The 14,567-nt window shown below is 46.2% G+C and overlaps 1 long non-coding RNA gene across 7 annotated transcripts in view; it reads right to left on the bottom strand.

Moving 5' to 3' along the window:
* LOC139267437 (uncharacterized) overlaps positions 1–14,567 on the bottom strand; it is a 584,220-nt gene that overhangs the window by 59,649 nt on the left and 510,004 nt on the right. For 6 of the 7 annotated variants that reach the window (XR_011593905.1, XR_011593907.1, XR_011593906.1 and 3 more), the window contains one exon: positions 11,196–11,406. This is a non-coding gene — a long non-coding RNA (uncharacterized lncRNA). Of the gene's footprint in view, positions 1–2,983; positions 3,194–11,195; positions 11,407–14,567 lie in introns of all 7 variants that reach the window. The other variant, XR_011593903.1, reaches the window with a different exon arrangement.

Here is a 14,567-nt window from a genome sequence, read left to right as displayed (position 1 = left end):
CACAATGGTATCAAACATGTAAGGTCAGCACCGTTAAAGCCTGCATCCAATGGGCAAGCAGAACGTGCTGTCCAAAGCATAAAGCAGAGGATGAAGCGAGTAACCCAAGGGTCACTGCAGATCCGCCTGTCATGCATACTGCTTAGTTACAGGGCAAGACCACATACGCTTACCGGAATCTCGGCTATTGAACTAATGATGAAGAGAGGTCTTAAGACCAAGCTATCTCTTGTACACCCTGACTTGAATAATCATGTTGAATATAGAAGACAAAGTCAGCAAGGGTATCACAATCGCACAGCTGTGTCACGCGATATTTCTGTAAATGATCCTGTATATATATTCAGGGTCAGGATCCCAAGTGGATCACTAGTACTGTCATGGCCAAGGAGGGCAACAGAGTATTTATTGTCAAACTCAAAAAAGGGCAAACATGCAGGAAACATATGGATCAGACAAAGCTGCGGCACATAGACGAACCTGGAGCAGTCGGAGGAGGAGACAATCGACGACCAACCAACCTACCCCCAGTCATCAGAGGACTCAGTGGTCATCAGTGAATCGGGAATTTCAATCATTGACATGTTCAATGAAAATGGACTTTCAATCCCTGACATGGCCATTGCCACTCCCACCAGGTCAGCCACCCAGCCACCAGTCACAACAGACTCTGAACACTCACCCAAGGCTGGAGTTGAACTGAGACAGTCAACCCGGCAGCGTAAAACACCGGACCGTCTCAAGTTGTAAAGGATTGTGTTAATATCTCAGAGGGGGGTATTGTCATATATGTACTTTTGGGATCACTAGCCACTAGATGGCGTCAGTGTTGGAGGCTATTGGGCTGCATGGACGTGTGTGCAGCCCAAGTATATTAGTCACTTTGAGCCTTAATAAAGTAGAGCCAAGGTCATACTTCTTAGAGTTAAACAGTACTCAGTCTAATAGTTATTGCGTACAAAACAAAATGAAAGTCAGCACAAATTTGTTAAAAACAAACTTGATCGAGTTCTTTGATGAATTAATGGAGAGGGCTAATTACTGTGATGCGGTTGATGTGTATATGGATTTTAAAAGCCGTTTGATAATGTACCACATAATAAACTTGTTAGCGAAATTAAAACCCATAGGATTAAAGGGACTATGGCAGCATGAATACAAAATTGATTAAGAGACAGAAAGCAGAGATTAGTGGTGAATGGTTGTTTTTCAGACTGGAGGGAAGTATACAGTGTGTTCCCCCAGGGGTCGCTATTAGGAACACTGCTCTTTTTGATATATATAATGACCTGGACTTGAGTATACAACGCATAATTTCAAAGATTGTTGATTATACAAAACTTGGAAATGTACTAAACAATGAGGAGAATAGCAATAGACTTCAGGAGGACATAGACAGACTGTTAAAATGGGCAGCCATATGGCAGATGAAATTTAACGCAGAGAAGTGTGAGTGATACATTTTGGTAGGAAGAATGAGGAGAGGCAATATAAAGTAAAGGGTACAATTCTAAAGGGGGTGCAGGAACAGAGAGACCTGGGGGTATCTGCGCACAAATCACTAAAGGTGGCAGGGTGGGTTGAGAAAGCTGTTAAAAAAGCATATGGGATCCTTGACTTTATAAACAGAGGCATAGAATACAAAAGCAAGGAAGTTATGCTAAACCTTTATAAAACACTGGTTAGGCCTCAGCTGGAGTATTGTGTTCAATTCTGGGCACCGCATTTTAGGAAGGATGTCATGGCTGTGGAGAGGGTGCAGAAGAGATTTACTAGAATGGTGCCAGGGATGAGGGAATTCAGTTACGTACATAGACCAGAGAAGTTGGGGAAGGTTAAAAATAATTTTGATAGAGATGTTCAAAATCATGAATGACTTTGACAGAGTAAATAAAGATAAACTGTTTCCAGTGGCAGAAGGGTCAATAACCAGAGGACACAGATTGAAAGTGGAACTTGGCCTTTATTGCAAAGGAGGTGGAGTATAAAAGCAGGGAGGTCTTGCTACAGTTTATCTTGCTACAGGGTATTGGTGAGGTCACATCTGGAATACTGCGTGCAGTTTTGGATTCATATTTACGAAAGGATATACTTGTTTTGGAGGCAGTTCAGAGAAGGTTCACTAGGTTGGTTCTGGGGATGAGGCAGTTGACTTATGAGGAAAGGTTGAGTTGGTTAGGCCTCTACATATTGGAATTCAGAAGAATGAGAGGTGATCTTATCGAAACATATAAGATTCTGAGGGGGCTTGACAAGGTGGATGCAGAGAGGATGTTTCCACTGATGGGGGAGACTAGAACTAGAGGGCATGATCTTAGAATAAGGGGCCGCCCATTTAAAACAGAGATGAGGAGAAATTTCTTCTCTCAGAGGATTGTAAATCTGTGGAATTCGCTGCCTCAGAGAGCTGTGGAAGCTGGGACATTGAATAAATTTAAGACAGAAATAGTCAGTTTCTTAAACGATAAGGGAATAAGGGGTTATGGGGAGTGGGCGGGAAGTGGAGCTGAGTCCATGATCAGATCAGCCATGATCTTACTGAATGGCGGAGCAGACTTGAGGGGCCATATGACCTACTCATATTCCTATTTTTTATGTTCTTATGTAATTGGTAACAGAACCAGAGGCAACACGAGGAAACATGTTTTTTTACACAGCGAGTTGTTGTGATCTTGCTGAAAGCAAATTCAATAGTAACATTTAAACGATAAATAGTTGAAGGAAAAAAAATTACAGGCTTATGGGAAAGGGGGCGAGATTAATTGGCTAGCTCTGCCAAAGAGCCAACACAGGCACGATGAGCCAAATGGCCTCCTCCTGTGATGTATCATTCTATGTTTTTATGATTCTAAGATAGTCCCCTCCCTTTTGCCCCCCCCCCCCCCCCCGATAGAAACTTCTGAGATACAGTATCTGTATGTTGTGACATTTATCTGATTGACAGCTGATATAATTGGAAACAACATCAATAACAGAGACGTACCACATCAAGTCAAAGGCAGTGGAGCTGATAGCATTCTCTCTGCTGGTACGGTCTGTTCTTTTTTGACTTTGACTGCTCCTTTGACAGATCAAGATTTTACTGCTAGCTTTTTCTCTACAGCATTATTGGTCTTGTTACAAAGGCTCCACTTTCCAATCACTGTGTTCTGTTTTCATAGAATTTACAGCTTGTTGTAAGGTTTAAGGCCATCTACAAAAACAAAAAATGTTGGAAATACAGAGCAGGTATCATCATCATCTGGATTGACAATTGACAGGTTAATGTTTTGAGTGTTTGGCCCTTTGCCAGTTCGAGCTTGCCTTTCCCCTTTACAAATGGTGTTGGGACCTGATGGACACTGCATGCATTTGCAACTTATTTCTTCTACCTTTGCAAACTTATTTTTGTTTAAAAAAAAAGTCAATATAGTCAGATTTCTGTCAACTCACAACCTTAAAGGAAGTCTCCAAGAAAAGACTTCAACTGCCATAATCTCCAGTATACTTGTGAAGGTTACAGACCTGTTAGGCACTGAGAAAAGAAAATCAATGTGTTTTTTTTTCCTTTGAAAAGATTGCAGCACAAACTGTCGGACTTCTCAGTTGAGACGACCATCTTCATGTTGTTGGACGTTAGGTGCATCGAATCATGTGATTTGAAAGTAAAGACTGATGAAGCATCACAATTCTACACCTAGACTTACAAATGCTGAAAAGATTTCTTTGATGACTGCAGTGACTGGCTGAGCCATGCACATGAGTAAGGTCCTACGTTCGATCTCTCTGGTCTGCGCACTGAACTGAGTTAACTGATCACAGTTGGGGCGCCGATAGGAGTTCTACAATTGACCTCAGGGATTGTGAGTTTGGTCAGGGAAAATTGTCCACGGTTTTTGCTCCTGACCACAAAAAAAAAACCCGTTTCTGCACATTGGGCGCGAATAGGATCAGACTAGGCTGCGATGCCAATCTGCCTAACCCACCTAATGGAAACCGATAGGATCAGATAGGAACACAGGAATTGCCAGACGAAAAAAAGCCCAAGGTCCATCTAATACAAAAGCAAAATACTGCGGATGCTGGAAATCTGAACTAAAGATAGAAAATACTCAGCAGGTCAGGTAGCATCTGTGGGGAGAGAAACAGAGTTAACGTTTCAGGTCGATGACTTTTCGTCAGTCTGCTCTGGCCTGTGACTTTTAACTGCCTCTGAATTGGCACGTCACTCAGTTGTATCAAACCGTTATCAAGATGCAGGTCCACCACCACCTTCTCATGGGCAACAGGGATAGGGAATAAATCTCAGCAACAACCACATCTCCAAATTGTTTAAAAAAATAAGGTTCCAGGCTCGACTCCTGGTCTCAGCCTAGGAGGTTAAAATTGTTGTTGGTGCTCCAAGGTGGGAAAAGAGAGGGGGGGGGGGCGGGCTCAGGGGGGGGAAGAAGAGAAGAAAAAAATAACGGCCAGCCTCCCTTGCTGGAAGTGCCTATATATGGAGCTAGTATTGGTTAAATTTTGATGCCTCCCCAGTCAAATAGACTGCTGCAATCATATACCCCCGCATCTCCCCTCCGCCTCATGGAAAGGTACCCCGGTACTTTTTACATCTTGTACACAGGAGAGAAGGGACAAAAATGGTCAAGTCAGCGCAGACAGAACAAATGTCCTGCTTCTGTGCAGCATAGGTGAAAGGTCACCAATGGGGCAGGTGCTCTGCAGATTCAGTTCCTCATTCTGCTGAGTTACCAATCTCTCCCACAACATCATCAACTTACATTTGTATAGCGCATTTAACATAGCAAAATGTTCCAAGCAACGTTTCCTCTAAGCTGCATAGCTACGCATTTCTCTGCTGGAACCGCACAGCCTGGGACCGGCCCTTTTCAATGTTAACAAAACTGTGAATGGGCTGCTCAGCCCCTTAAAGGGGCAGCACACCCCACAAAAATTGTGGGAATATTGATCTCAAGGCGCTTAACAACTATGATTTCAATAAAAATATTTTGGACTCAAAACTATAGGCAAGTACAAACAGCCGGAGCGGGGGTGGTGGGCTGAAATCAGATACATATCCTCATGCAACTCCTGGCAGACTTATTCAGAGCAGCATCGACAGAGGCCTGAGAGCAGGTCAAAAAGCCATCCTCTTGGCAGCAAGACAGGGAAGAAAGAAATGACAAGGTAATAAACCCTTCAACAGGAGGAGTCCTCATCCTTTTTCCCCTCCCTAGCCCAAGGGCGCTGAAGCTAATTGTAGAACTACAATTGCTGCTCTGGCTAACTCTGTGCCTCCTCGTATGTCATCATAGGCAGTCCCTCGGAATCGAGGAAGACTTGCTTCCACTCTAAAAATGAGTCCTTAGGTGACTGAACAGTCCAATACGAGAACCACAGTCCCTGTCACAGGTGGAACAGATAGTGGTTGAGGGAAAGGGTGGTTGGGGCTGGTTTGCCGCATGCTCTTTCTGCTGCCTGCGCTTGATTTCTGCATGCTCTCGGCGACGAGACTCGAGGTGCTCAGCACCCTCCTGGAGGCACTTCCTCCACTTAGGGTGGTCTTTGGCCAGGGACTCCCAGGTATCAGTGGGAATGTTGCACTTTATCAGGGAGGCTTTGAAGGTGTCCTTGTAACCTTTCCTCTGCCCACCTTTGGCTCGTTTGCCGTGAAGGAGTTCAGAGTAGAGCGCTTGCTTTGGGAGTCTCGTATCTGGCACGCGAACAATGTGGCCTGCCCAGCGGAACTGATCAAGTGTGGTCAGTGCTTCAATGCTGGGGATGTTGGCCTGGTCGAGGATGCTAATGTTGATGCGTCTGCCCTCCCAGGGGATTTATAGGATCTTGCAGAGATATCGTTGGTGGTATTTCTCCAGTGACTTAAGGTGTCTACTGTACATGGTCCATGTCTCTGAGCCATACAGGAGGGAAGGTATCACTAGAGCCCTGTAGACCATGAGCTTGGTGGCAGATTTGAGGGCCTGGTCTTCGAACACTCTTTTCCTCAGGCGGCGAAGGCTGCACTGGCGCATTGGAGGTGGTGTTGAATGTCATCGTCAATGTCTGCTCTTGTTGATAAGAGGCTCCCGAGGTATGGGAAATGGTCCATGTTGTCCAGGGCCACGCCGTGGATCTTGATGACTGGGGGACAGTTGGTGGAGGATCATTGTCTTACGGATGTTTAGTGTAAGGCCCATGCTTTCGTACGCCTCAGTGAATACGATGACTATGACTTGAAGTTCAGCCTGTGTGTGTGCGTAGACGCAGGCATCATCCGCGTACTGTAGCTCGATGACAGAAGTTGGGGTGGTCTTAGACCTGGCCTGGAGACGTCGAAGGTTGAACAGGTTCCAACTGCTTCTGTAGTTTAGGTCCACTCCAGCAGGGAGCTTGTTGACTGAGGTGGAGCATGGCAGCAAGGAAGATTGAGAAGAGGGTTGGCCCTGCTTGACCCCAGCTCGGATGTGGATTGGGTCTGTAATGGATCCATTGGTAAGGATCATGGCCTGCATATTGTTGTGGAGCAGGCGGAGTGTAATATATGCAAACTATATACTCTCTGTGTAGTCACTGTATAGTTGCATAAGAGGGAGACTTGTTACCTGATGTACTGTCAATAAGGTTTATACTGTGTATATACTATGCTGGCACCACTAGAGGGTGCAACTGGTGGAGACCGGGGTTTCCTGCCCCTGTGGCATAGGCTGTCCACCAGAGGGCACTGCGGTGGGAGACCTGAGGGGCACCTGCATAGGTGTGCCGGGCCCAGTATAAAAGACTGCCCACCATGCTTGTGCCTCACTCTGGAGTTACGAATAAAGGACCAAGGTCACTACAGTTTGAGTACAACACATTGCCTCGTGGAGTCATTCATAAGTGCATTACAGACATAACACGGAGGATGGTGACTTTTGGGGGCATCCGAAACGGAGGAGGACGCTTCATAGACCCTCGCGGTTGACAGTGTCAAAGGCCTTTGTAAGGTTAAAGAAGGTCATGTACAAGGGCTGGTGCTGATCCCTGCATTTTTCTTGCAGCTGTCATGCCGTAAAGATCATGTCTGCTGTGCCCCATAGGGGACGAAATCCGCACTGTCTTAATTGTATACAACTCAATGTCTTCATCCACCTAGCCAGTGGGAGAGCTCATGTACAAATGTTTAGCTATAGTGTGAAACAATTACCAGGCTGGATACAACACACTGGAATTCCATGGTAGCGCACTGCAGAAAGGCTAAATGGTAGTTTGGACCCGCAGTTTTTCATCCTGTGAATTCTTAGCCTTCAATCAGCAAGTAAAGGCCAGGTACTTCTTTTTTAGGGGAGGTGCGCGGGTGATGGGGGGAAGTAGCTGGGGGTGGGAGCGGAGAATAAAATCGGAGTGCAACATACCAGGACAACTCTCATGTGCCTCCATGTGGCCAGCTGGAGAACAGCTCTGGCAAAACCTGGGAGCGGGTTTTGCTGAGCTGTTCCCCCCCTAAAGGCTGTAGATGTTGGGACAATTGGAGCTTTCAAAACTGAGCGCGCTAGATTAGTGTTCGGTAAGGGTATTAAGGGATATGGAGCTAAGGCAGGTAAATGGAGTTGAGGTACAGATGGGCCATGATCTAATTGAATGGCGAAGCAGGCCCGAAGGGTTAAATGGCCTACTCCTGTTCCTATGTCCCTAGGAAATCCACTTTGGACAAGCAGGCTTGCAAGAGCAGGGAAGAGAGTGGCCAAGGGGAGAAACACACAAAATAGTGCATGAAAAATATTCAAGATCAAGAAGTACAAGGCTTTTATCTTGTGTAGATATTACGAAAGCTAGGCATTGCATATACAAGGTCAGTCAGTATGTCGTAACCAATTTCAAGACATTGGTCTGCTCCCTCATTTAGCTCTTAGAGCCCCTATAATGCCCCACCCCCCCCCAAAAGAAAAGTAAACACAGGGGGTTGTTAATATCTCTTGTGGTGAAATATAGACTCGATCGAGCCAGCACCTCAATTGTATTCATTTCCCTTTTGTTATATGAATCATCACAACAGCCAATTCCAATCCAACAAGGCCTGATAATGATCTTCAGGAAGCTAGACAAGTTTCAGTCAGCAGACAGAAAGCGGTTGCTACGGCAACATATCTACAAAGTACACAGCTAAATATCTTCAGCTTAATTTAGTCTGTATTCAACATTTTAAAATTAGTAATAAAATCAAACCATAATTGTGGTGAATGTACAGATAATGGGGACGGTGCCAATTCGAGAAACAAAATAGTTACGTTCACTGTCAATCAGAATATAACTACATTTAATAAAAGTGCAGTTATTCATGTAACATTGGACATCTGTATGTTGTAAGAAATGAATCCATTTTCTCCAAAGGCTAATCAAAATATTGCTTCATTAAGACTGCCAAGAAATTGCTTCAAGTTCAATCCCATATCCTTATCCTCCAGAAAAATCACAGACTCTTCAACCTTCAAATCAAGTTACCAAATACACCACCAGGTTAAAGAGAGAATAAAAACAGGAAAATGCCATGAATCACACATTGTTCTCAACTAGGTCCTCACTGCTACACAATAACACCAACAACTTGCTTTATATAGCATCTTTAACATAATAAAACATCCCAAGACGCTTCACAGGAGCGTAATCAGACAGATTGCCACCGAGCCAAAGAAGGAGACATTCGGATGGGTAACCAAAAGCTTGGTCGAAAAGGTAGGTTTTAAAGAGTGTCTTAAAGGAGGTGAGAGAGGTGCAGAGTTTATGGGAGGGAATTCCAGAATTTAGGACCTAGATGCTGAAGGCATGGCCACCAATGATGGAGGTTGCGGTGGGGGGGGAGTGTGGGCTAAGGAAACGGGGGATGCATAAGAGACCAGAAGTGGAGGAACGCAGAGCTCCCGGAGGGTTGTAGGGCTGGAGGAGATTACAGATGGTGGGAGGGGCGAGGACACAGAGGGAATTAAACACAAGGACGAGAATTTTAAAGTTGAGGCATTCGGAGACCATGAGCCAATGTAGGTCAACAAGGACAGGGGTTTTGTGTGAACAGGACTTAGAACGAGACCCCTTGCTTCAGCCAGAAGGCCAGCTTTGTGTGAGGTACTCAGCTGGTCAAAGAAGACCGGTTGCTAACCAACATAAGAACCTGCAATTGGCTAGTTTTTCCTCCTTCCACTGCTCCTTTTCCCAGCGTCACCATCACCACTAAGTCCAGTGGCTTAGCGAACAACTGCCTGAAATGCGCTGACTATGGGGTCAAGTTTCAGGCCGCGCCTAGAACGGCGCAGCCCCACAAGCCACGCCTGATTTCCGCGCTCAAAACCGCGCCGAAAACTTACCTCGGTATTCTCCACTCCCTCAGGTCGATCCAGGCCCTCGGCGCAGCGCAGCACAAGCTGTGGTGGAGCGGAGCCAGGTCCCTGCGCTGAAAACAGTGCCGGGACCTCTGCACATGCGTGCTACAGTGTGCGTGCATGTGCAGTAGCTCCAGGCGCCCGAAACTGTGTGGGAGGGGCCTGAAGCACGCCGTCCCGAGCCCTGGCCGAATGGGCTCACCGGGGCTGCGAAGATCAGGCTGCACCTCCCTCCTCCAGCTCCTGCTCTGGCTGTGGCTCCCCCGCCCTGTTCAGCTCCCGCTCCCTTTGGCTCTCTCCCGCCCTCCCACCAGCTCCCGCTCTGCTGTCTGCCGCTCCCCGCCCCGCCAGCTCCCGCTCCCCCCCTCCCAGCTCCCGCTCTCCACTGCCTGCCGCTCCCCCACCCCCGCCAAGCTCCAGCTCCGCTCCGGCTCCCACCCCTTCAGGTCCGGTCCACTCCCTCTTCACGTCTTCGGCGAGGCCTGCCGGCCCGGCATCTTGCTGGGGGCGGGCCGCGCCCGAAGTTTTGGACCGGCTTCTTCTCGTCGGCCAGGCCCGTTCAGCCTCACCCCTCTCCTCCCACCCCTCTCTCCCCCTCCCCTCTTTCCTCCCTCTCCCCCCACCTCTCCTCTTCCCCCGCCCCCTCGCTCCTCTTCCGCCCCCTCTCCCCTTCCGCCCCCTCTCCCCCCTCCCTCCTCCTCTCCTCTTCCGCCCCCTCTCCCCTTCCGCCCCCTCTCCCCCCTCCCTCCTCCTCTCTCCCCCTCTCCCCCCTCTCCCCCCTCTCTCTCTCCCCCCTCTCTCTCCTCCCCCCTCCTCTCTCCCCTCTCTCTCCTCCCCCCATCTCTCTCCCCCTCTCTCCTCCCTCCTCTCTCCCCCCTCTCTCTCCTCCCCCTCCCCCCTCCTCTCTCCACCCTCTCTCTCCTCCCCCTCTCTCTCCTCCCCCCTCCTCTCTCTCCCCTCTCTCCTCCCCCCTCCTCTCTCTCCCCTCTCTCCTCCCCCCTCCTCTCTCTCCCCTCCTCTCTCCTCCTCCCCCCTTCTCCTCTCCCCCCTCCCCTCCCCTCCCCCCTCTCCTCTCCCCCCTCCTCTCCTCTCCTCTACCCCCTCCTCTCCTCTACCCCCCTGTCTCCCTCTCCTCTCACCCCCCCTCTCCCTCCTCCCCTCGCTGACAGAAACACATAGACACTGACAGACAGAGAGAGACACTGACAGAGACACACTGGGGGGGGGGGGGGGGGGGGGGGCGTCCCAGCATGCTGTTGAAGGGCTCCTGGTGCTGCAGTCGGTGAGTAGAAAGGTAATCTTTTATTTATTGATTTTTTAATTTTTTATGTTTTAATTTTTTTTGATTGACTTATTGGTTGATTTATTTATCATTTATTATTGATGATGGCTCTTTATTTGTAAAAGTGAAGTGTTTCATGTTTGTAAACCCCCCCCCCCCTCCAATCTCTCATTCCCTACGCCTGATTTTCTAAGAGTAGGCAAGGTTTTTCTGAGCATACAAAAATCTACACTTACTCCATTCTAAGTTAGTTTGGAGTAAGATTTCGCTGCCTAAACTTGCAAAACAGGCGTCAGTGGCCGGACATGGCCCCTTTTGAAAAAAAAAATCTGTTCCAAATGAAACTGTTCTAACTCATTCGAACTGAATGCCGAGAATTGCAATTTCTAAGATACTCCATTCTAAACTAGTTGCTCCAAAAAAATAGGAGCAACTCAGGCCGAAACTTGACCCCATAATTTCTGTTTATACTGTGAATTGGAAACCAGAACACTTCGCTTTCCCACCTGCGTGCTTTCAGATTGCAAAACTCTGACAAAACACATATTTAATGCATAAGAACAGTAAGAAAACAAGTGATTTACCTCATCGAAGTGCAAGATATGCCTGGTCCTATTCTGGGAAAGTTGGAACGTGCAGGTGATATTTCATCAATCTAAAGTTCAGTGTATGTCTTAAGACAGTCCTGTATCGTAGAGCTGAGGACTTGTGCCATCAGTGGGTGGGGGGACCAATTTCTCTGCATCTTTCTCAGCCGTGACTCAACTTAGACATCCACAGAATCACACCAGCATCCTAAACAATACAATGAAACACATTCCTTAGTTAATTTCTTTAGTTGCAAAATCACAAAATACATAAATATTAACAAGGAGGGACATCAAGAAAAACACACACTGACCCATTCACAGGATTCAAGAGTCTCATTGCACGATTTCAATTTTTTTTGCTCCAATACCCTGCCTGGAAGTCTATTGATCACCCTTTGTTTCAAAAGCTTCCTGACATCAGTCTTAAATTTTCCTTTCAACAGGCTTAAAAAAAGAATGAACTTGTGTTTTTTACATATTGCGTTTTCTCAAATCTCTCAAAAACATCACAAAGTGCTTTACTTTTGGATATTATGAGAATCAAAGGATATGAGGATAGTGCAGGAAAGTGGAGTTGAGGTCGATGATCATTCATGATCTTATTGAATGGCGGAGCAGGCTCGAAGGGCCGTATGGCAGACTCCTGCTCCTAATTCTTATGTTCTTATGCAATGAGTGATTTTGGAAGTGCAGTTACCGAATGCCCCTTTATCTTACTGTCATGGTTCAATTTGAACTAAAACTTCATTTCAAAATTCATTTGAAAAATGCACTAGCATTTCCAGACTAAAATAAAGTATATAAATTTATTAAGATTACAATCTTTAAAAAAATGGTTTATTTTAAGTTTAACCAGTTCTCAATGTGCTGCATAATTAAGCATCAGAAACTCATACAGTTTTATGTTTGCACTTGCTACATGAAACACAAATTTTAGAAAAGCTTTCATTAGTAAAGCACTGAACCTGAGAGTAGTTAAGCATTTTTATAAATTTACAATTCCAGTTTCCTCAGTGTATTTTACACTGATGCATGTTTCAAAGCTTCACAGTGACTTTATAATTTGTAAGGAAATCACAGGTTCCTGCAGCAGACACACTGAGCTATTGGACATTACTAGAGGAGTGATTAGATCTGCCATTTTCAGAAATTTAATACATACTTTCACTCTGTTCTTTTCAATGTTTTGTAAAATATAGTCTGTAAATTGAAAATCTGGAACCAGCATGTTCATTCCTGCGAAACCAATTATTTTTAGCCTTTAAGTTTTGATCAAGGGAATACTACATTGTCCCAATATACACACTCGTTTTCCGTATAGCCTGTATGCAAGTTCCAGTGACCCACCATATTACAGCAAGCTAAAAACAGCAGCAGGATGAAAGGGTCACCATTTTGGAAAATGCCCCAATACAATTAGGAAGACGCTGCAGAAAAATATATATATTGCCAACAGTGAATCCAGTGTTGTACAAAATGGGTTATTTATTCAACACAAAATTCACGGTCTGAATTTAAAAAAGCAGCGAACAAAAGGTCATACTATTCCCAAATAAACCACACAAAATAAAAGTTCCAGAGACTGTACAGATAATTTTTGCTCATTTGTACTTGTAAACTTAAAGGAGACCTAGTTTACGATTTACAAGGGAGTCAAATATACTCCAATCTGGTACAACACAAGAGAGTGCAGCTTCAAAAACACTGGCAATACAGTTCTTGCAATGGCTTAGTGACTTTATGTATTGAATACTTCCACCATAGAGATCAGGGAGTTCGAATCCCAGGATTTCCATTGCTAATCACTTTCCGCTGCTCCTGCTGGATGTACATAGGTTTGAACGCTCCATCATTGGTAGCAGTGCCTTCAGTGTCTAGGCCCTAAGCTCTGCAATTCCCTCCTCTCTACCGCTTGTTTGTCCTTTAAGATGTTGCTTAAGGTCTACCTCTTTGACCAAGCGTTTGGTCACCTGTCCTAATGCCTCCTTCTTTGGTTCGGTATCTATTTTTGTCTGATTATGCTCCTGTGAAGTGCCTTGCGATGTTTTGTAACATTAAAGACGCTATATAAATGCAAGTTACTGTTGTTGTCACTGTGAGGACAAGATCAGGCTTGCTTGTGATGTCTCCCATTGATACTCACTGTCAGAGCTCACCCTTCAATAAATGACCATTTGAAGCAGGTGGAACTGTACACAGAATTTGCAGCACAGAAACAGATCATTCAGCTGAAATGGTCTGTGCTGGTGTTTATGCTTCACATGAACCTTCTCATACCCCTCTTCATCTAACCCTATCACCATAACCTTCAATTCTCCTTCATGTGTATATCTAGCTTCCCCTTAAATGCATCATCTATGCTATTTGCCTCAACTACTCCATGTGGTAGCAAGTTCCACATTCTAACCACTTTCTGCGTAAAGAAGTTTCTTCTGAATTCCCTATTGGATTTATGAGTGACTATCTTACATTTATGACCCTTAGTTTTGGTCTCCCCCACAATATTTTCTCTACTTCTAACTTGTTCAACCCCTTCATAATTTTAAAGACCTCTATTAGGTCACACCCTGTTCAGTCTTTCGTGAAGTTCTGGTATCATCCTTGTAAATCCTTTTTTGCACCATCTCCAGTGCCTCTACATCCTTTTCGTAATATGGAGACCAGAACAGTGCACAGCACTCCAAGTGTGGTCGATGTAAGGTTCCATACAAGTTCAGAATAACTTCTCTGCTTTTCAATTCTACTCCTATGGAAATGAACCGCAGTGCTTTGTTAACTCTTTTTATGGCCTTGTTAACCTGCGTTTCTACCTTTACTGAGCTGTACCCAGCAAGGAGTCATGTCCTCAGGAGGAGATAATTTGCAAACAAAGTCACATTTTTAAAAAAGCATCGTCGGTGCATTACTCTTTGGGGGTAAAATTGCCCCTTTTTTTAAAGCCCCGGTAGCGCCTCCAAGTAGTGCAATTACATCATCGCCGTGCACGGAGACCCCTCATCGCCCCGCGGGACGGGAGGATCGGCGACATCCGCTCTCGGGGCGCTCCTTAAAGGGACGGGCGCCTGCGCCCCGAGCCGCCATCTTTTTTTGTCGGCCGATTCGTCTGCGGTGTTGCGCTACCGGCCCGGTCGCACACTACCCTGGTGTCCCAGTGGAGGCGTGTTGGAGCATGTCAGCGCTAGCAGAGCATCTGTGCAGCACTGAACATTTCGCTCCAGTATCGCCCCCCCCGGGACCCGCCCCTAAAGGAAGTGGAGCGCAGTAAACCCAATTCTGCAGTGGGGGCGGGACCTCCTCGCCGGGCGCTAAAATTCCCAGCCCAGAAGGTCACCGCCCCAATCGGGGCGCGGGAAAATTTCGCCCCTT

Source organism: Pristiophorus japonicus, chromosome 7 (assembly GCF_044704955.1).
Source record: "Pristiophorus japonicus isolate sPriJap1 chromosome 7, sPriJap1.hap1, whole genome shotgun sequence".
NCBI lineage: Eukaryota > Metazoa > Chordata > Chondrichthyes > Pristiophoridae > Pristiophorus > Pristiophorus japonicus.
The sequence above is the reverse complement of the archived record's forward strand: the minus strand, read 5'-3'. Positions and strand labels throughout refer to the sequence as shown.